We start from the raw sequence: 20,773 nt of genomic DNA, 5'->3' as shown, positions 1-20,773 counted from the left end.
CAACAATGTCTACAAGAAGAAGGTTGTGTAGTAGACATCAGAACACCACAGCGTAATGGTGTGCCCAAACGCCGTAACCGTACTTTATTAGATATGGTGCGATCTATGATGTCTCTTACCAACTTACCACTATCGTTTTGGGGTTATGCATTAGAGACAGCTGCATTCACTTTAAATAGGGCACCATCTAAATCCGTTGAGATGACACCGTATGAACAGCGGTTTGGCAAGAAACCTAAGCTGTCGTTTATTAAAGTTTGGGGTTGCGATGCTTATGTGAAAAAGCTTCAGCCTGATAGCTCAAACCCAAATCGAAGAAATGCGCCTTCATAGGATACCCAAAAGAAACTGTTGGGTACACCTTCCATCACATATCCAAAGGCAAGATTTTTCTGCTAATAAAGGATCCTTTTTAGAGAAGGAGTTTATCTCGAAAGAAGTGAGTGAGAGGAAAGTAGAACTTGATGAGGTAATTGTACCTTTTCTTGAATTGGAAATTAGCTCATCACAGAAAACCGTTCCCGTGATGCCTACACCAACTAGAGAGGAAGCTAATGATAATGATCATGAAACTTCATATCAAGTTACTACCGAGCCTCGTATGTCAACCAGAGCACATTACACACCAGAGTGGTATGGTAATCCTGTTCTGCAGGTCATGTTACTAGACCATGACGAACCTACGAACTATGAGGAAGCGATGATGATCCTAGATTCCGCAAAATGGCTCAAGGCCATGAAATCTGAGATAGGATCCATGTATGAGAACAAAGTATGGACTTTGGTTGACTTGCCCCATGATCGGCAAGCCATTGAGAATAAACAGATCTTCAAGAGGAAGACAGACACTGATGGTAGTATTACTATCTACAAAACTCGACTTGTGATAAAAGGTTTTTGACAAGTTCAAGGTGTTGACTACGATGAGATTTTCTCACTTGTAGCGATGCTTAAGTCTGTCCGAATCATGTTAGCAATTGCCGCATTTTATGAAATATGGCAAATGGATGTCAAAACTGCATTCCTTAATGGATTTCTTAAGAGTTGTATATGATGCAACCAAAAGGTTTTGTCGATCCTAAAGGTGCTAACAAAGTGTGAAAACTCCAGCGATCCATCTATGAACTATTGCAAGCATCTCGGAGTTGGAATATATATGCTTTGATAAGGTGATCAAAGCATATGGTTTTATATAGAATTATGGCAAAGCCTGTATTTACAAGAAAGCGAGTGGGAGTTCTGTAGCATTTCTGATATTATATGTGGATGACATATTGTTGATTAGAAATAATGTAGAATTTATGGATACCATAAAAGGATATTTGAATAAGAATTTTTCAATGAAAGACCTTGGTGAAGCTGCTTATAGAATGGGTATCAAGATCTATAGAGATAGATCAAGATGCTTGATAAGACTTTCAATGAGTACATACCTTCACAAGTTTTTGAAGGAGTTCAAAATGGATCAGTCAAAAAAGGAGTTCTTGCCTGTATTGTAAGGTGTGAAGTTGAGTAAGACTCAAAGCTCGACCACAACAGAAGATATAAAGAGAGTGAAAGTCATTCCCTGTGCCTCGGCCATAGGTTCTATAAAGTATGCCATGCTATGTACCAGACCTATTGTGTACCTTGCCATGAGTTTGCCAAGGGGGTACAATAGTGATCCAGGAGTAGATAACTAGACAGCGGTCAAAATTATCCTTAGTGACCTAAGAGGACTAAGGAAATGTTTCTCGGTTATGGAGGTGATAAAAAGTTCGTCGTAAAGGGTTATGTCGATGCAAGCTTTGACACCAACCCGGATGACTCTAAGTCTCAATCTGGATATTTCATATTGAAAGTAGGAGCAATTAACTAGAGTAGCTCCATGTAGAGCATTGTAGACATATAAATTTGCAAAATACATACAGATCTGAATATGGCAGACCCGTTGACTAAACTTCTCTCACAAGCAAAACATGATCACACCTAAGTACTCTTTGGGTGTTAATCACATAGCGATGTGAACTAGATTATTGACTCTAGTAAACCCTTTGGGTGTTGGTCACATGTCGATGTGAACTATTGGTGTTAAATCTCATGGCGATGTGAACTAGATTATTGACTCTAGTGCAAGTGGGATACTGAAGGAAATATGCCCTAGAGGCAATAATAAAGTTGTTATTTTATATTTCCTTATATCATGATAAATGTTCATTATTCATGCTAGAATTGTATTAACCGGAAACTTGATACATGTGTGGATACATAGAAAAAACATAATGTCCCTAGTAAGCCTCTACTAGACTAGCTCTTTGATCAAAGATGGTTAAGTTTCCTAACCATAGACATGTATTGTCATTCGATGAACGGGATCACATCATTAGGAGAATGATGTGATGGACAAGACCCATCTGTTAGCTTAGCATGTTGATCGTTCAGTTTTATTGCTATTGCTTTCTTCATGTCAAATACACATTCCTTCGACTATGAGATTATGCAACAACTCCTGAGTACCAGAGGAATACCTTGCGTGCTATCAAACATCACAACGTAAATGAGTGATTATAAAGATGCTCTATAGGTATCTCTGAAGGTGTTTGTTGGGTTGACATAGGTCAAGATTAGGATTTGTCACTCCGAGTATCGGAGAGGTATCTCTGCGGCCCCTCGGTAATGCACATCATGATAAGCCTTGCAAGCAATGTGACTAATGAGTTAGTTGAGGGATGATGCATTACGAAACGAGTAAAGAGACTTGCTGGTAATGAGATTGAAATTGGTATGAAGATACGGACGATCGAATCTCAGGCAAGTAACATACCGATGAAAAAGGGAATGATGTATGTTGTCATTACGGTACGACCAATAAAGATCTTCATAGAATATGTGGGAACCAATATGAGCATCTAGGTTCCGTTGTTGGTTATTGACCGGAGAGGTGTATCGGTCATGTCTACATAGTTCTCAAACCCGTAGGGTCCGCATGCTTAACGTACGATGATGTTGTGTTATTTAAGTTATGTGATTTGGTGACCGAATGTTGTTCGAAGTACCGGATGAGATCACAGACATGACGAGGAGTCTCGAAATGGTTGAGAGGTAAATATTCATATATAGGACGATAGTATTTGAACACTAGAAGTGTTCCGGAGGTACAGGGTACGTATCGGGTCACCGGAAGGGGTTCCGGGCTACCCACGGCAAAGATTTGGGCCTATTGGGACAAGAGGGGAAATGCAGCAGCTAACATGGGCTGCTGCATCCCCCTTGCTGGCTGAAAAGGAAGATGAAGGGAAAGGGGGAAGAGAGAAGGAAGGGGAGGGAATACGAACTCCCCCTTCCTTCCCTCCTCTCTTCCCTTTCCTTCTCTCTCCGAAAAAGACGGTAAGGGGGGGCGAATTGGACAAGGCCCCCAAGTAGGATTCCTCCTACTTGGGGCACCCCATGGGTGTCCCCCTCCCCCTTCCACCTATATATATATGTGGGGAGGGGAGGTTTACAACACACAACAAACATTGTTAGACGTGTGCGGCGCCCCCCTCCATAGTCTGGTCATATTGTCGTAGTGCTTAGGCGAAGCCCTGCGCAGATCACTTCACCATCACCGTCACCATGCCGTCATGCTGACGAAACTATCCCTCGACACTTTGTTGGATCAAGAGTTCGAGGGACGTCATCGAGCTGAACGTGTGCAGAACTTAGAGGTGTCGTACGTTCGGTGCTTGATCGGTCGAAATGAGAAGAAGTTCGACTACATCAGCCGCATTGTCAAATGCTTCCGCTTTTGGTCTAGGAGGGTACGTGGACACACTATCCCCCTCTCATTGCTATGCATCTCCTAGATAGATCTTGCATGAGCGTAGGAATTTTTTTGAAATTGCATACTACGTTCCCCAACAAAATTAATCCTAACTAAAAGTGTTAGTGGGGAGTGGCGCACATGTCAGTGACATAGTGGAGGTCAAACCCCTGGTCAGCAGGGTCAAACCCGCCGGCGGCTCGTCACCGGTGACAACAGGAGCGACGGAGGGCTCGGGTTTCGCCCTCCGGCGACCAAAAGAGCGGCAGAGGGGCTCTGTGTGCTGCTGGGAGTGTTCCGCATCTCTTTGTGCAAACGGGAGGGGCTGAGGCAGCCGGAGTTGAGCGCGGTGTTGACCTCGGCGGCGGCCGGAGTTCATGCGCACTAGGGAGCGGGGTTGCGGTGGCCGTGGGGTGGCGTGCTTGGTTCCTACGGCACCTGCGCGGTGCAGTGGGCATGTGGGTGTGTTCGGTTGGGAGTTGCGGTGACAATGGCCACGGGGACGAGAAGCTCGTGCGGCGGTGTGGTCCGGTTTCCGACAGAACGACAGCTACGGCATGCAACAGAGCGCAGAAAAGAGGGGTTTGGGTTAGTGGCTCATGTAGATTGCAACGATGCAGACGGCGAGCTCGGAGGAGGTCCGAAGCGAGTGGGGCGGCGGAGGCGATCTCATCGTTGGGAGGTTGAAGACGAGCTCCCTGAGGATGTTCGGGGGTTCTGGCGGGGCGAGGTGTGGCTCGGTGAGGGAGTCGAGGACGAAGTGGCAGAGCTTCTGGGCGCTTCGACGAGGCGTGGGGTGGCCGGTGGCTGCGGTGGTGTTCATCGGCACGCTGCGTGGCGCTCGGCAGTAGCGGGAGAAGGAGAGTAGAGGAGCAGAGAGGCACGGGAGAGGACGAGTGAGAGGCCGAGGCGGTCCAGGGGAGAACGTGGCGCTTTCCAGACGCGTCGGCGGATGGCAGGCAGGCAAGGAGGGAGGAGGTGGCGCAGCGCGTCGTGACCACACGCCTCGCATCCTTCTGGCACGAGGTAGGCGATGACTGGCACTATGGGCCAGATGGGCTCCATAGTGCTGGGCCAGGTAAGAGCAGGTAAGGTTCCTCTCTCTTCTCCGCTTTTCTCTTTTGTTTCTGTTTTCTATTTATTTCCACTATGTAATTAAGTCCTTAAATTTCAGAAAGGAGTCTTTCCTTTGATTCGAGAATATTTGGAGCATTTAAATATTTATAGAATTCAATGCCCCAATTCAAATACATTATGATTTGATTCAAAAATCTAGGAATGACATAGAAATATGTTCATCATTTTTGGCAGAGGTTTTCACCTTTATCAGAAATCATGCACATTTTCAAAGGGCATTTTGGGTTCATTGAAAATGATCTTATTTGAACCTATTTGAATTCATTTGGTGCTCGGGTTTGAACATCCCCAATTCAAAATCATTTGAATTTTAACATGATGACATGATGATCAAGAAAAGACAACAGGAGCTGAGCCACGGCTGTGACGTAACGTTCGTTGACGATATAGTGTTATATGAGTTATGTGATTTGGTGACCAAACGTTGTTCGGAGTCCCGAATGAGATCACAGACATGACAAGTACTCTCAAAATGGCCGAGAGGTAAATATTGATATATAGGATGATGGAATTCAGACATCGGAAGTGTTTCGGAGGGTACCGGATATTTATCGGGTCACCGAAAAGGAGTTTCGGGCACCCCCGGCAAAGATATGAGCCTTATGGGCCAAGAGAGGGAACACAGCAGCCCACAAGGGACTAGTGCGCCCCTATAGTGCCCGGCCCTATGAGGAGGAGAAATAAATAGGGGAGGGAAAGGAAAGTGTGGAGTAGGACTTCCCCTTCCTTCCCTCTCCCCCCTCTTTCCTCCCTCCTTGTTCATACAAGGAAAGGGGGGCAGGGCAGGAGCCCTAGGGCCGGCCAGCCACCTATGTGGTGCGCCAGGCTGCCTCCCGTCCCCCTCTCACCTATATATATGTGGGAGGGGGTGCCTAGCACACCTCATATCAATTGTTAGCCGTGTGTGGTGCCCCCCTCCATCGTTTACACCCTCGGTCATATTTTTGTAGTGCTTAGGTGAAGCCCTGTGGAGATCACATCACCATCATCGTCACCATACCGTCGTGCTGCTAGAACTCATCTACTACCTCGCCGTCTTGTTGGATCAAGAAGGCGGAGGACATCACCGAGCTAAACGTGTGCAGAACACGGAGGTGTCATGCGTTTGGTACTAGATCAGTTGGAGCGCGAAGAAAGTTCGGCTGCATCAACCGCGTTATGAAACGCTTCCGCTTAGGGTCTACGAGGGTACATAGACATACTCTCCCCCTTGTTGCTATGCATCTCCATGGATAGATCATCGCGTTTGCATAGAATTTTTTTGTTTTCCATGCAATGATTCCCAACAGTGGCATCCGAGCCAGGTCTGTGCGTAGATCATATGCACGAGTAGAACACAAAGAGTTGTGGGCGATGATAGTCATACTGCCTACCACCAACGTCTTATTTTTATTCGGCGGTGTTGTGGGATGAAGCAGCCCGGACCAACCTTACATGTCCACGCACATGAGACCGGCTCCACCGACTGACATGCAACTAGTTTTGCATAAAGGTGGCCGGCGAGTGTCTGTTTCTCCTACTTTAGTTGAATTGAATTTGACTACGACCGGTCCTTGAAGAAGGTTAAAAAAGCAAACTTGATGAATCATCGTTGTGGTTTTATGCGTAGGTAAGAACGGTTCTTGCTAGAAGCCCATAGCAGCCACGTAAAACTTGCAACAACAAAGTAGATGACGTCTAACTTGTTTTTGCAGGGCATGTTGTGATGTGATATGGTCAAGACATGATGTGATATATGTTATTGTATGAGATGATCAAGTTTTGTAAGATATCAGGCAACCGGCAGGAGCCTTATGGTTGTCTCTTTATTGTATGAAATGCAAACGCCATGTAATTGCTTTACTTTATCGCTATGAGTTAGCAATAGTTGTAGAAGCAATAGTGGTCGAGACGACCACGACACAACGATGAAGGTCAAGGTGTCGAGCCGGTGACGATCGAGATATGACGATGCTTTGGAGATGGAGATTCTAAAGCACAAGATGATGATGGCCATATCATGTCACATATTTTGATTGCATGTGATGTTTATCTTTTATGCATCTTATTTTGCTTAGAACGATGGTAGCATTATAAGATGATCCCTTCACTAAATTTCAAGATATAAAGTGTTCTCCCTGAGTATGCACCATTGCGAAAGTTCGTCGTTTTGAGACACCATGTGATGATCGGGTGTGATAGACTCTACGTTCACATACAACAGGTGTAAGACAATTTTACACATGCAGAATACTTGGGTTAAACTTCACGAGCCTAGCATGTACAGACATGGTATCGGAACACTCGAGACCGAAAGGTCGAACATGAGTCATATAGTAGATATGATCAACATAGAGGTGTTCACCGTTGATGACTACCCCATCTCACGTGATGATTGGGCATGGGTTAGTTGATTTGGATCATGTATCACTAAGATAAACTTGAGGGATGTTTATTTAAGTGGGAGTTCATTAGTAATTTGATTAATTGAACTTAATTTATCATGAACTTAGTCTTGATAGTTTTGCATATCTATGTTGTAGATCAGTAGCTCGCGATATAGCTCCTATATATATTTTTGATAGGTTCCTAGAGAAAACTAAGTAGAAAGATGATAGTAGCAATGATGCGGACTGGGTCCGTGATCTGAGGATTATCCTCATTGCTGCACATAAGAATTATGTCCTTGATTCACCGCTAGGTGACAGACCTGTTGTAGGAGCTGATGTAGACGTTATGAATGTTAGACAAGCTCGATATGATGATTACTTGATAGTTTAGTGTGCCATGCTTTATGGCTTAGAATCGGGGCTTCAAAGATGTTTTGAACACCATGGAACATATGAGATGTTCCAAGGGCTGAAATTGGCATTTCATACTTATGCCCATGTTGAGAGGTATGAAACTTTTGACAAGTACTTTGCCTACAAGATGGAGGAGAATAGCTCAGCCAGTGAGCATGTACTCAGAATGTCTGGGTACTACAATCGCTTGAATCAAGTGGGAGTTAATCTTCCAGATAAGATAGTGATTGACAGAGTTCTCTAGACACTATCACCAAGCTACTAGAACTTCGTGATGAACTATAATATGCAAGGGATGACAAAAATGATTCCCGAGCTCTTCGCGATGCTGAAACCGGCGAAGGTAGAAATCAAGAAAGAGCATCAAGTGTTGATGGTTAACAAGACCACTAGTTTCAAGAAAAAGGGCGAGGGAAAGAAAGGGAACTTCAAAAAGAATGGCAAGCAAGTTGTCGCTCCCATGAAGAAGCCCAAAGCTAGACCCAAGCCTGAAACTGAGTGCTTCTACTCCAAAGGAAATGGTCACTAGAATTGGAACTTCCCCAAATACTTGGCAGATAAGAAGGATGTCAAAGTGAACAAAAGTATATATTCGATATACATGTTATTGATGTGTACCTTACTAGTGTTCATAGTAACCCCTAGGTATTTGATACCGGTTCAGTTGCTAAAATTAGTAACTCGAAATAGGAGTTGCAAAATAAACATAGACTAGTTAAGGGCGAGGTGACGATGTGTGTTGGAAGTGATTCCAAGGTTTATACGATCACCATCGCACACTCCCTCTACCTTCGAGATTAGTGTTGAACCTAAATAAATTTTGTTTTTGCATTGAGCATAAATATGATTAGATCATGTTCATTGCAATACGCTTATTCATTTAAGTGAGAGAACAATTGTTGTTCTGTTTACATGAATAATACCTTCTATGGTCATACACCCAATGTAAATGGTTTATTGAATCTCGATCATAGTGATACACATATTCATAATATTGATGCCAAAAGACTCAATGTTGATAATGATAGTGCAACATACTTGTGGCACTTCCGTTTAGGTCATATTGGTGTAAAGTGCATGAAGAAAATCCATGCAGATGGGCTTTTGGAACCACTTGATTATGAATCATTTGATACTTGCGAACCATGCCTCATGGGCAAGATGACAAAAATTCTGTTCTCCGAAACAATGGACTGAGCTAATGACTTATTGGAAATAATACATACTGATGTATGCGGTCCCATGAGTGTTGAAGCATGCGATAGGCATCGTTATTTTCTGACCTTCACAGATGATTTGAGTAGGTATGGGTATATCTACTTGATGAAACATAAGTCTCAAACATTTGAAAAGTTCAAAGAATTTCAGAGTGAAGTGGAGAATCATCGTCACAAGAAAATAAAGTGTCTACGATCTCATCGCGAAGGCGAATATTTGAGTTATGAGTTTGGCCTTCATTTAAAACAATGTGGAATTGTTTCACAACTCACGCCACCTGGAACACCACATCGTAATGGTGTGGTATATTACCGATTAACCACAATCGTTTTGGGGTTATGCATTAGAGACAACCACATTCATGTTAAATAGGGAACCATCTAAATCCTTTGAGACGACACCGTATGAACTATGGTTTGGCAAGAAACCAAAGCTTTCGTTTCTTAAAGTTTGGGGATGCGACACTTATGTCAAAAGGCTTCAGCCTGGTAAGCTCGAACCTAAATTGGAGAAGTGCGTTGATAACCCACAAGTATAGGGGATCGCAACAATTTTCGAGGGTAGAGTATTCAACCCAAATTTGTAGATTCGACACAAGGGGAGCCAAAGAATATTTGAAGGTATTAGCAGCTGTGTTGTCAATTCAACCACACCTGGAGATTAATTATGTGTAGCAAAGTGACCAGTAGCAAAGTAGTTTGATAGTTTTGATAGTTTTGATAGTAGTGACAGTAGCAATAGTAACAGTAATAGTGATAGCAGTAATTTTGTAGCAAGTGTAACAGTGATGATAGCAGTAGTAACTTGGCAGAAACAATATAAGATAAATTCGTAGGCATTGGATCGGTGACTTGTTGGATGATATTCATCATGAGACAGTTATAACCTAGGGCGATACGGCACTAGCTCCAGTTCATCAATATAATGTAGGCATGTATTCCATAAATAGTCATGCGTGCTTATGGAAATAACTTCCATGACATCTTTTATCCTACCCTCCCGTGGAATATTAAGGCCTCCTTTTAATAGAGAATCGGAACAAAGCATTAACACATAGTGAATACATGAACTCCTCAAACTACGGTCATCACTGGGAGTGGTCCTGGTTATTGTCACTCCGGGGTTGCCAGATCATAACACATAGTAGGTGACTATAACTTGCAAGATCGGATCTAGAACATGGATATAATGGTGATAACATAAATGGTCCAGATCTGAAATCATGGCACCCGGCCCCAAAGTGACAAGCATTAAGCATGGCAAAGTCATAGCAACATCAATCTGAGAACATAGTGGATACTAGGGATCAAGCCCTAACAAAACTAACTCAATTACATGATGAATCTCATCCAACTCCTCACCGACCAGTGAGCCTATGAAGGAATTACTCACTCCCGGTGGGGAGCATCATGGAATTGGCGATGGAGAAGGGTTGGTGATGACGAAGAACGAAGATCCCCTTCTTCGGAGCCCCAAACGGACTCCAGATCTGCCCTCCCGAGGAAGAACAGGGCTTGGCGTCAGCTCTGTCTCGTGGATCATGATAATTCTTTCTCCCTGATTTTTTATGGAAAAATAGGATTTTTATAGCGTATGTTTTAGGGTCTGTGGGGCCACCAGGTGGGGACAACCCATCTGGGTGCACCAGGAGAGGGGGGCGTGCCCTGGTGGGTTGTGCCCACGTAGGGCCCCTCTCCGGTAGGTCTTGGCTCTAGAAATTCTTATATATTATATAAAAATTCCTCACAAAGTTTCATTCCATTCCAAGAACTTTTATTTCTGCACAAAAACAACACCATGGTAGTTTTGCTGAAAACAACGTCAGTCCGGGGTTAGTTTCATTCAAATCATGCAAATTAGAGTCCAAAACAAGAGGAAAAGCGTTAGGAAAAGTAGATACGTTGGAGACGTATCATGCGTCTTCATAGGGTACCCGAAAGAAATTATTGGGTATACCTTCTACTATAGATCCGAAGGGAAGATCTTTGTTGCTAAGAATGGGTCCTTTCTAGAGAAGGAGTTTCTCTCGAAAGAAGTGAGTGGGAGGAAAGTAGAACTTGATGAGGTAAATATACCTTCTCTCGAATTGGAAAGGAGCTCATCATAGAAAACCGTTCTCATGATGCCTACACCAACTAGAAAGGAAGCTAATGATAATGATCATGAAACTTTAGATCAAGTTACTGCTGAACTTGTAGGTCAACCAGAGCACGATCCACACCAGAGTGGTATGGTAATCCTATTCTGGAAGTCATGTTACTAGACCAAGGCGAACCTACGAACTATGAAGAAGCTATGATGAGCCCAGATTCCGATAGATGGCTTGAGGCCATGAAATATGAGATAGGATCCATGTATGAGAACAAAGTGTGGACTTTGGTGGACTTGCCTGATGATCGGCAATACATTGAGAATAAATGGATCTTCAAAAAGAAGACACACATTGATGGTAATGTCACCATCTACAAAGCTCGACTTGTCACGAAAGGTTTTCAACAAGTTCAAGGGGTTGACTACGATGAGACCTTCTCACACGTAGCGATGCTTAAAGTCAGTCTGGATCATGTTAGCAATTTCCGCATTTTATAATTATGAAATTTGGCAAATGGACGTCAAAACTGCAATCCTTAATGGATTACTTAAAGAAGAGTAGTATATGATGCAACCAGAAGGTTTTGTTGATCCTAAAGGTGCTACCAAAGTGTGCAAGCTCCAAAGATCCATTTATGGACTGGTGCAAGCATCTCGGAGTTGGAATATATGCTTTGATGAGGTGATCAAAGCATATGGTTTTATACAGACTTACAGTGAAGCATGTATTTACAAAAAAGTGAGTGGGAGCTCTCTAGCATTTCAAATATTATATGTGGATGACATATTACTAATTGGAAATTGTATAGAATTTTTGGATAGCATAAAAGGATACTTGAATAAGAATTTTTCAATGAAAGACCTCGGTAAAGCTGCTTACATATTAGGCATCAAGATCTATAGAGATAGATCAAGACGCTTGATATATAAGATTATCAATGAGTACATACCTTGACAAGATTTTGAAGGAGTTCAAAATGGACCAGTCAAAGAAGGAGTTCTAGCCTGTAATCCAAGGTGTGCAGTTGAATAAGACTCAAAGCCCGACCACTACAGAAGATAGAGAGAGAATGAAAGTCATTCCCTATGCCTCAGCCATGGTTCTATAAAGTATTCCACGTTGTGTACCAGTCCTATTGTGTGAAATGGTGATCCAGGAGTAGATTACTAGACAACTGTCAAAATTATCCTTAGGTACCTTGAAAAGGACTAAGGAAATGTTTCTCGGTTATGGAGGTGATAAAGAGTTTGTCATAAAGGGTTACATCGATGCAAGCTTTGACACCGATCCAGATGACTCTAAGTCTCAATCAGGATACATATAGAAAGTGGGAGCAATTAGCTAGAGTAGCTCCATGCAAAGCATTGTAGACATATAAATTTGCAAAATACATACAAATCTGAATGTGGGAGACCCATTGACTAAACCTCTCTCACACGCAAAAAATGATCACGCCTTATTACTCTTTGGGTGTTAATCACATGGCGATGTGAACTAGATTATTGACTCTAGTAAACCCTTTGGGTGTTGATCACATGGCGATGTGAACTATGGGTGTTAGCCACACGATGATGTGAACTATGGGTGTTATTCACATGGCGATGTGAACTAGATTATTGACTCTAGTGCAAGTAGGAGACTGAAGGAAATATGCCCTAAAGGAAACAATAAAGTTGTTATTTTATACTTCCTTATTCATGATAAATGTTTATTATTCATGCTATAATTGTATTGATCGGAAACCTAAATACATGTGTGAATACATAAATAAATACCGTGTCCCTAGTAAGCCTCTACTAGACTATCTCGTTGATCAAAGATGGTTAAGGTTTCCTAACCGTAGATATGTGTTGTCATTTGATAACAGGATCACATCATTAGGAGAATGATGTGATGGACAAGACCCATCCGTTAGCTTAGCATAATGACCGTTCAGTTTATTGCTATTGCTTTCTTCATGTCAAATACACATTCCTTCGACTATGAGCTCCCGGATACTGGAGGAATACCTTGTGTGCTATTGAGGGAGTCCTGGACTAAGGGGTCCTCGGGCGTCCGGCCTGTTAGCCATGGCCCGGACTGATGGGATGTGAAGATGCGAAGACCGAAGACTGCACCTGTGTCCGGATGGGACTCTCCTTGGCATGGAAGGCAAGCTTGGCGACCGGATATGTGGATTCCTTTCTTTGTAGCTGACCTTGTGTAACCCTAAATCCTCTTGGTGTCTATATAAACCGGAGGACTTGGTCCAGAAACGAAGATACTCATTACCATAGTCATACAGGCTAGACTTCTAGGGTTTCGCCATTACGATCTCGTGGTAGATCAACTCTTCTGATACTCATATCCATCAAGATCAATCAAGCAGGAAGTAGGGCATTACCTCCATAGAGAGGGTCCGAACCTAGGTAAACATCGTGTCCCCTGTCTCCTATTACCATCGACCTTAGACACACAGTTCGGGACCCCCTACCCGAGATCCGCCGATTTTGACATCGACATTGGTGCTTTCATTGAGAGTTCCACTGTGCCGTCGACAACAGGATCGATGACTCTCCTCGTCCTTAAAGACAATATCACTACCAGAGGAGAACTGGCCCCAGGCCAAACCCTCCGGTTGGGCAGCTTTACCATGACCGCCCGTTCGGTCGTTAAGCCGACGATGGCGTCTCAGGCCATCGAAAATCCTCTTCGCATCGAACCCAAACATGCCAAGAAGATGGATCCAGTGGAGTTTTCGTCTTTAAACGAACTCCTTGATCGTATCGCTGCCCTGGGAATCACTACAGATTACGATCGGATCGGGCTCAAACCCGACCAAAGAGAAATCAAATCTCCACCGATCACCCACCAGATAGCGGTAGTCAAGGAGCAAGACGGTGACTCTTCCCCTATACTGAAGACGGACTAGGTCCGGATCACCGACCATACAGAGCCAGATACCCACCCACAAAAGGAGGTGAGCGGCCTTCCGAACATGGAATCGGATGGCGGGCAAAGGTAACCAGAAGATACTCCAGAGCCCGGACTGTTAAGTCTGGAAAAACTTCAGACTTCGGATCATTGATTGGGTCAGGATCCAGATCCAATTCCACCCACCCACCCAGACATAGGCGCCCTCACTAGCATACAACAGCAGTCTCAGGAAACGGTCCACCACTTCTGGGCCAGATTCCTCCTTGTCAAGGACAAGGTTAAAGATTGTTGTGACGAGGACGTGATATCAGCATTCTGCAACAATTGCATGAACGAAGGAATCCCCAATGCCATTAATCGCCGCCGCATACTACACTTCGCTGACTTGGAAACTATAGTACAGAAGTACAGCATAATGGAAAGCGCCTGGAGGGATCAAGTAGCTTATTTGAGAGCCATCGGTCCAAACTCAACCACCGGTCCAGGCGAAAAGGGCGCATCCCCGTGATGCGCCCAGTCCAATAGCCAAGAAATACAAACCCATTACACGGCGCGGAACCGTTTTGGAGGAATGGCTCGATGGCCCATGCAAAATACACACAACACCGGATACCATACCAACCCACAGCCTTAGAGCATGTTGCATACTCCGGCAGGTAGCCAAAAGCGGCAAGGGCATCCTTACCAAAAATACCCCAGAGCAACACCCTCCATAAGACAACGACCCCAGAGTACTGACGGTCTTTGAGACATTCGCTACAAACAATAAGCGCAAAAGGGCATTTCGCGGCCTCGCCGAAGTTTGTCAAATCGCCACAGTAAACCCTTGGAATGACACAACTATAACCTTTAATGCCGGCGACGAACCAAAATATAGGACAATCCAAGTACCAGCCGCTTTAGTCCTCGGTCCCATCGTGGACTGCTTTCGACTCACCAAGGTCCTCACGGACGGTGGTAGCGGACTAAACCTCATCTGTGAGGATACACTCCACAAAATGGAAATAGACAGGAGCCGCATCAAGCAAAGAAACACGACCTTCCGAGGAATCATTCCCAGTCGGGAGGCGCGATGTATGGGAGAAATCACACTTGACGTGGTATTCGGCACGCCAGAGAATTATCGGTCTGAAGAAATCACCTTCCAAGTGGCTCCTTTCAGTAGCGGATGCCATGCCCTGTTGGGGTGGGATGCTTTTACACGCTTCCAAGCTATACCTCATTACGGGTATATGAAGCTCAAAATGCCCGGACCAAATGGCATAATCACTCTTGTCAGTGATCAGGACATAGCACTCAGTGCCAAAAACAAAAATGTATCCCTGGCCCTTGAGGCATTATCTGAAGCCCTTGCGGCCGAAGAATTAACCGCACTGCGCTCCACGGTGGATAGGGACAGTGTGATCTTAGACAAACGACCCAAATCCACCTCCTTCTAACCGGCAGAAGAAATAGTCAAATTCCAGGTCAACCCAGCGGACCCCAAGAAGACACCATCTATTGGAGCACAACTAGACCCAACGGTCGCCGCCATACTAAGGGATTTCCTTCGCGAAAACTGGGATATATTCGCCTGGCACCCTTCTGACATGCCTGGAATCCCACGTGAGCTGGCCGAACATAGCCTTAATATCTTAGAGGGATACAAACCAATCAAACAAGCACTGCAGCGCTTTTCCAAGCCCAAATGCCAAGCTATGGGGGAGGAGCTGGCCAAGCTAATTGAGGCCGGATTCATCAGAGAAATAAAACATTCGGACTGGCTGGCAAACCTGGTGATGGTACCAAAGAAGGACAAATCCTGGCGGTTGTGCGTTGATTTTAAAGACCTCAATAAGGCTTGCCCTAAGGATCCCTTCCCCCTCCCCCGCATTGATCAAATCATCGATGCTACTGCATGACACGACTCACTATACTTCCTTGATGCATATTCCGGATACCATCAAATCAAAATGAAGGAGTCCGATCAAGCTGCAACAGCATTCATTACCCCATATGGGCCATTCTGCTTCAACACCATGCCCTTCGGGCTCAAGAACACCGGCGCCACATACCAACGCATGATTCAAACATGCTTGGACAAACAGATCAACAAGACAGTTGAAGCTTATGTGGACGATGTCGTCATCAAAACTAGGCGCGTTGAAACATTAATAAACGATTTATGTCTCACATTTGATAACCTCCGCGTGTATGACATTAAGCTCAATCCGAAAAAGTGCGTTTTCGGTGTCCCTGCTGGGAAACTGCTGGGCTTCATCGTTTCCAACAGAGGAATTGAAGCAAACCCAGCCAAAATTTGAGCTCTGTCACAATTGGCTACGCCAACATACCTTAAACAAGTCCAAAAGCTCATGGGTTGCATGGCATCTCTAAGCCGGTTTATCTCCAGATTGGGAGAAAAGGCACTGCCACTCTATCGCCTTCTATGGTGAACCGATCACTTTGACTGGACGGACACGGCAACAACTGGACTGGAGGAAATAAAAACCCTTCTTGCGAGCAACCCAATCCTGGTCGTGCCAAACGTCGGTGAACCGATGTTATTATACATATCGGCAACACATCAGGTGGTGAGTGCCATGCTCGTCGTTGAACGAGAATAGGACGGACACAAATTCCCGCTTCAGAAGCCAGTATACTATGTATCCACTGTCCTTACACCATGCAAATCTCGGTACCCCCATTATAAAAAAAGCATATGCGGTCTTCATGGCATCCCGAAAGCTCCGTCACTACTTCCAGGAGTGTTCGATCATGGTGGCTTTCGAAGTACCACTCAATGACATTATAAAAAACCGCGATGCCACGGGCCGGATTGCCAAATGGACCATTGAGCTCCTTCCATTTGATATTACATACAAACCACGTTGAGCTATTAAATCCCAAGTACTGGCTGACTTCGTCGACGAATGGACAGAGGCTGAACTCCGCAAAGAGTACGGCACATATTCCAATTGGGTTATGTATTTCGATGGCTCCAAAATGCTGGCAGGGCTAGGGGTGGGCGTCATTTTAACGTCACCTACTGGAGACGTCGTTCAGTACGTACTCCAAATGCTATAAACGGACTCCAATAACGTAGCCGAATAAGAGGCCTTATTACATGGTCTTCGGATGGCTGTCTCCATGGGCATACAGTGCCTGGAAGTGCGCGGGGACTCTGACCTCGCAATATCTCAAATAAATGGAGACTTCGATGCCAAAGACCCGAAGATAGCAGCTTATCGCAATGTCGTCCTAAAAATGTCGGCTTGGTTCGAGGGACTCGAGTTCCATCATGTGGCCCAAGAAAGTAATCAAGCGGCGGGCGTTCTTGCTCGCATAGGCGCTAAGCGCGACCCCGTCCCACCTAACATTTTTCTGGAAAGGCTTTTTAAGCCATCCGTGGTATGGCAGGGGGAGGGCGGCAGCACTAGTCCAGATCCAAACACAACCCAAGATTTTGAACACTCCGATATCGTCGGAGGCTCAACCACCGAAATAACACTGTCGGCTCATCTCATTATGACAGTCCTTGCCCAATGGACCGAACCCTTCTTGGCCTACCTTAATAAGAAGGAGCTTCCCGAGGATCAGAATGAGGCCCGCTGCATTGTCCGGCGTTTGAAGGCCTACAAGGTTCATGATGGAGAGCTCTATAAGAAAAGCGCTACCGGAGTTCTTCAATGATGTATCTCCGAGGAAGAGGGGCAGCAGCTCTTGGATGAAATTCACGCCGGACTCGGCGGTCACCACGCCGCAGCTCGGGCCCTTGTTACCAAGGCCTTCCGTACAGGGTTTATTGGCCGACGGCCCGAGCAAATGCACAGGACCTTGTCCAATGTTGCGTCAGATGCCAACTCTTTGCTAACCAAAGCCATATGCCCCCACTGCCTTACAAACAATCCCCATCACTTGGCCTTTTGCGGTCTGGGGTTCGATATGGTCGGACCCTTTAAAGGAGGAAGCCATAAGAGAAAGTATCTACTGGTCATGGTGGATAAAATCACTAAGTGGATAGAGGCCAAACCAGTCAAAACGGCCAAAGCGGGGCCGGTAATAGATTTCATATCCGGTGTGGTACACCATTATGGTGTCCCACACAGCATAATCACCAATAATGGCTCTAATTTCACAGCCGATGAAGTGAAAACCTGGTGTGCTAATTTGGGCATTAAGCTCGATTATGCCTCTGTCTATCACCCGCAGACAAACGGTCAAGTCGAACGGGCTAATGGTCTTATTATGAGCGGCATCAAACCTAGACTAGTGCGGTATTTGAAAGAATCAGACAAGCATTGGGTGGAGGAACTTGAATCCGTACTCTGGGGGCTGCGGACCACGCCCAACCACACTACTGGATATACACCTTTCTTCATGGTGTATGGTGCAGAAGTAGTGTTACCCTGCGATATTATTCATGACTCACCTCGAGTGCGCATGTACGAAGAGAGAGAAGCCGAGCTTGATTGGCAGGACAGCTTAGATGCCCTGGAGGAGGAGCGCGACATCGCAAAAGCCTGGTCCGCATTTCATCAACACCAGGCTCGTAGGTATCAAAATAGAGAAGTGCGAGCCAAGACTTATAACCTTGGTGAACTCGTTCTACGCCTGCTGGAGAAGAAAAAGGACAAACTCAAGCCCAAGTGGGAGGGTCCCTTCATTATTAACAAAGTTCTCACCAGAGGACCGTACCACCTGCGTGATGCGTCAGACAATCACTTGGAGCTGAACCCCTGGAACACGGCCAGACTCCGACGATTTTATGCCTAGCGCCGAACTCTGTGTTCGTCTCCTTCCTCCTGTTATTAACATTATTTTTTCTCTCTCTTCGTTTTTTATCTTTTTTCGTTTTGCTCTTTAGCCCTACGGCTTTAGTACGGCTAGACCGTCCTCCCCTGATGCGTACATCTCGACATGTGTACGTTGCTACCTCTTGAGCACTGTGTTGGTTTTCCCCGAAGAGGAAGGGATGATGCAACAAAGTAGCGTAAGTATTTCCCTCAGTTTTTGAGAACCAAGGTATCAATCCAGTAGGAGGCTACGCGCCAATCCCTCGTACCTGCACAAAACAAATAAATCCTCGCAACCAACGCGATAAGGGGTTGTCAATCCCTACACGGCCACTTACGAGAGTGAGATCTGATAGATATGATAAGATAATATTTTTGGTATTTTTGTGATAAAGATACAAAGTAAAATAAAAGCAAAGTAAAAAGCAAAGGAAATAACTAAGTATTGGAAGATTAATATGATGAAGATAGACCCGGGGGCCATAGGTTTCACTAGTGGCTTCTCTCGAGAGCATAAGTATTCTACGGTGGGTGAACAAATTACTGTGGAGCAATTGACAGAATTGAGCATAGTTATGAGAATATCTAGATATGATCATGTATATAGGCATCACGTCCGAGACAAGTAGACCGACTCCTGCCTACATCTACTACTATTACTCCACTCATCGACCGCTATCCAGCATGCATCTAGAGTATTAAGTTAATGAAAACAGAGTAACGCCTTAAGCAAGATGACATGATGTAGAGGGACAAACTCATGCAATATGATGAAAACCCCATCTTGTTATCCTCGATGGCAACAATACAATACGTGCCTTGCTGCCCCTACTGTCACTGGGAAAGGACACCGCAAGATTGAACCCAAAGCTAAGCACTTCTCCCATTGCAAGAAAGATCAATCTAGTAGGCCAAACCAAACTGATAATTCGAAGAGACTTGCAAAGATAACCAATCATACATAAAAGAATTCAGAGAAGATTCAAATATTGTTCATAGATAAACTTGATCATAAACCCACAATTCATCGGTCTCAACAAACACACCGCAAAAAGATTACATCGAATAGATCTCCACAAGAGAGGGGGAGAACATTGTATTGAGATCCAAAAAGAGAGAAGAAGCCATCTGGCTACTAACTATGGACCCGTAGGTCTGAGGTAAAATACCCACACTTCATCGAAGGGGCTATGGTGTTGATGTAGAAGCCCTCCGTGATCGATGCCCCCCTTCGGCGGAGCTCCGGAACAGGCCCCAAGATGGGATCTCGTGGATACAGAAAGTTGCGGCGGTGGAATTAGGGTTTTGGCTCCGTTTGATATTCCTTTTCTTCGAAACCCTGAAATAGGCAAAAAACTACAATTTTGGGCTCGGTCTGTGGTTAATAGGTTAGTCCCAAAAATAATATAAAAGTGGATAATAAAGCCAAATAATGTCCAAAACAGTAGATAATATAGCATGGAGCAATCAAAAATTATAGATACGTTGGAGACGTATCATACATTCATTATACCTAGGGCTTCTCATATAGAAGCTTGCTATTATTCTTCGAGCATCTAGCTCACCACTGATATGTCCATTTTGCATCATGCTTTTATATCAATATTTATTGCATTATGGGTTGATATTACACATTATGTCACAATACTTATGCCTATTCTCTCTTATTTTACAAGTTTTACATAAAGAGGGAGAATGCCGGCACCTGGAATTCTGGGCTGGAAAAGGAGCAAATATTAGAGACCTATTCTACACAGCTCCAAAAGTCCTGAAACTTCACGAAAGTTATTTCTAGAATATATACAAAATACTGAGCGCAAGAAGTACAAGAGGGGGGCCACCCACCAGCCACGAGGGTGGGGGCACGCCCTACCCCCTGGGCGCGCCCCCTGCCTCGTGGGCCCCCTGGTGGCCCTCCGATGCCCATCTTCTGCTATATGGAGTCTTTCGTCGAGGAAAAAATCATAAGCAAGCTTTCGGGACAAGACTCTGCCGCCATGAGGCGGAACCAATCTAGGGCTTCGGCAGAGCTGTTCTGCTGGGGACACTTCCCTCTGGGAGGGGGAAATCA

This window comes from Triticum dicoccoides, chromosome 2A (assembly GCF_002162155.2).
Source record: "Triticum dicoccoides isolate Atlit2015 ecotype Zavitan chromosome 2A, WEW_v2.0, whole genome shotgun sequence".
NCBI classification, from domain to species: domain Eukaryota; kingdom Viridiplantae; phylum Streptophyta; class Magnoliopsida; order Poales; family Poaceae; genus Triticum; species Triticum dicoccoides.
Note: the sequence above shows the minus strand (reverse complement) of the source record.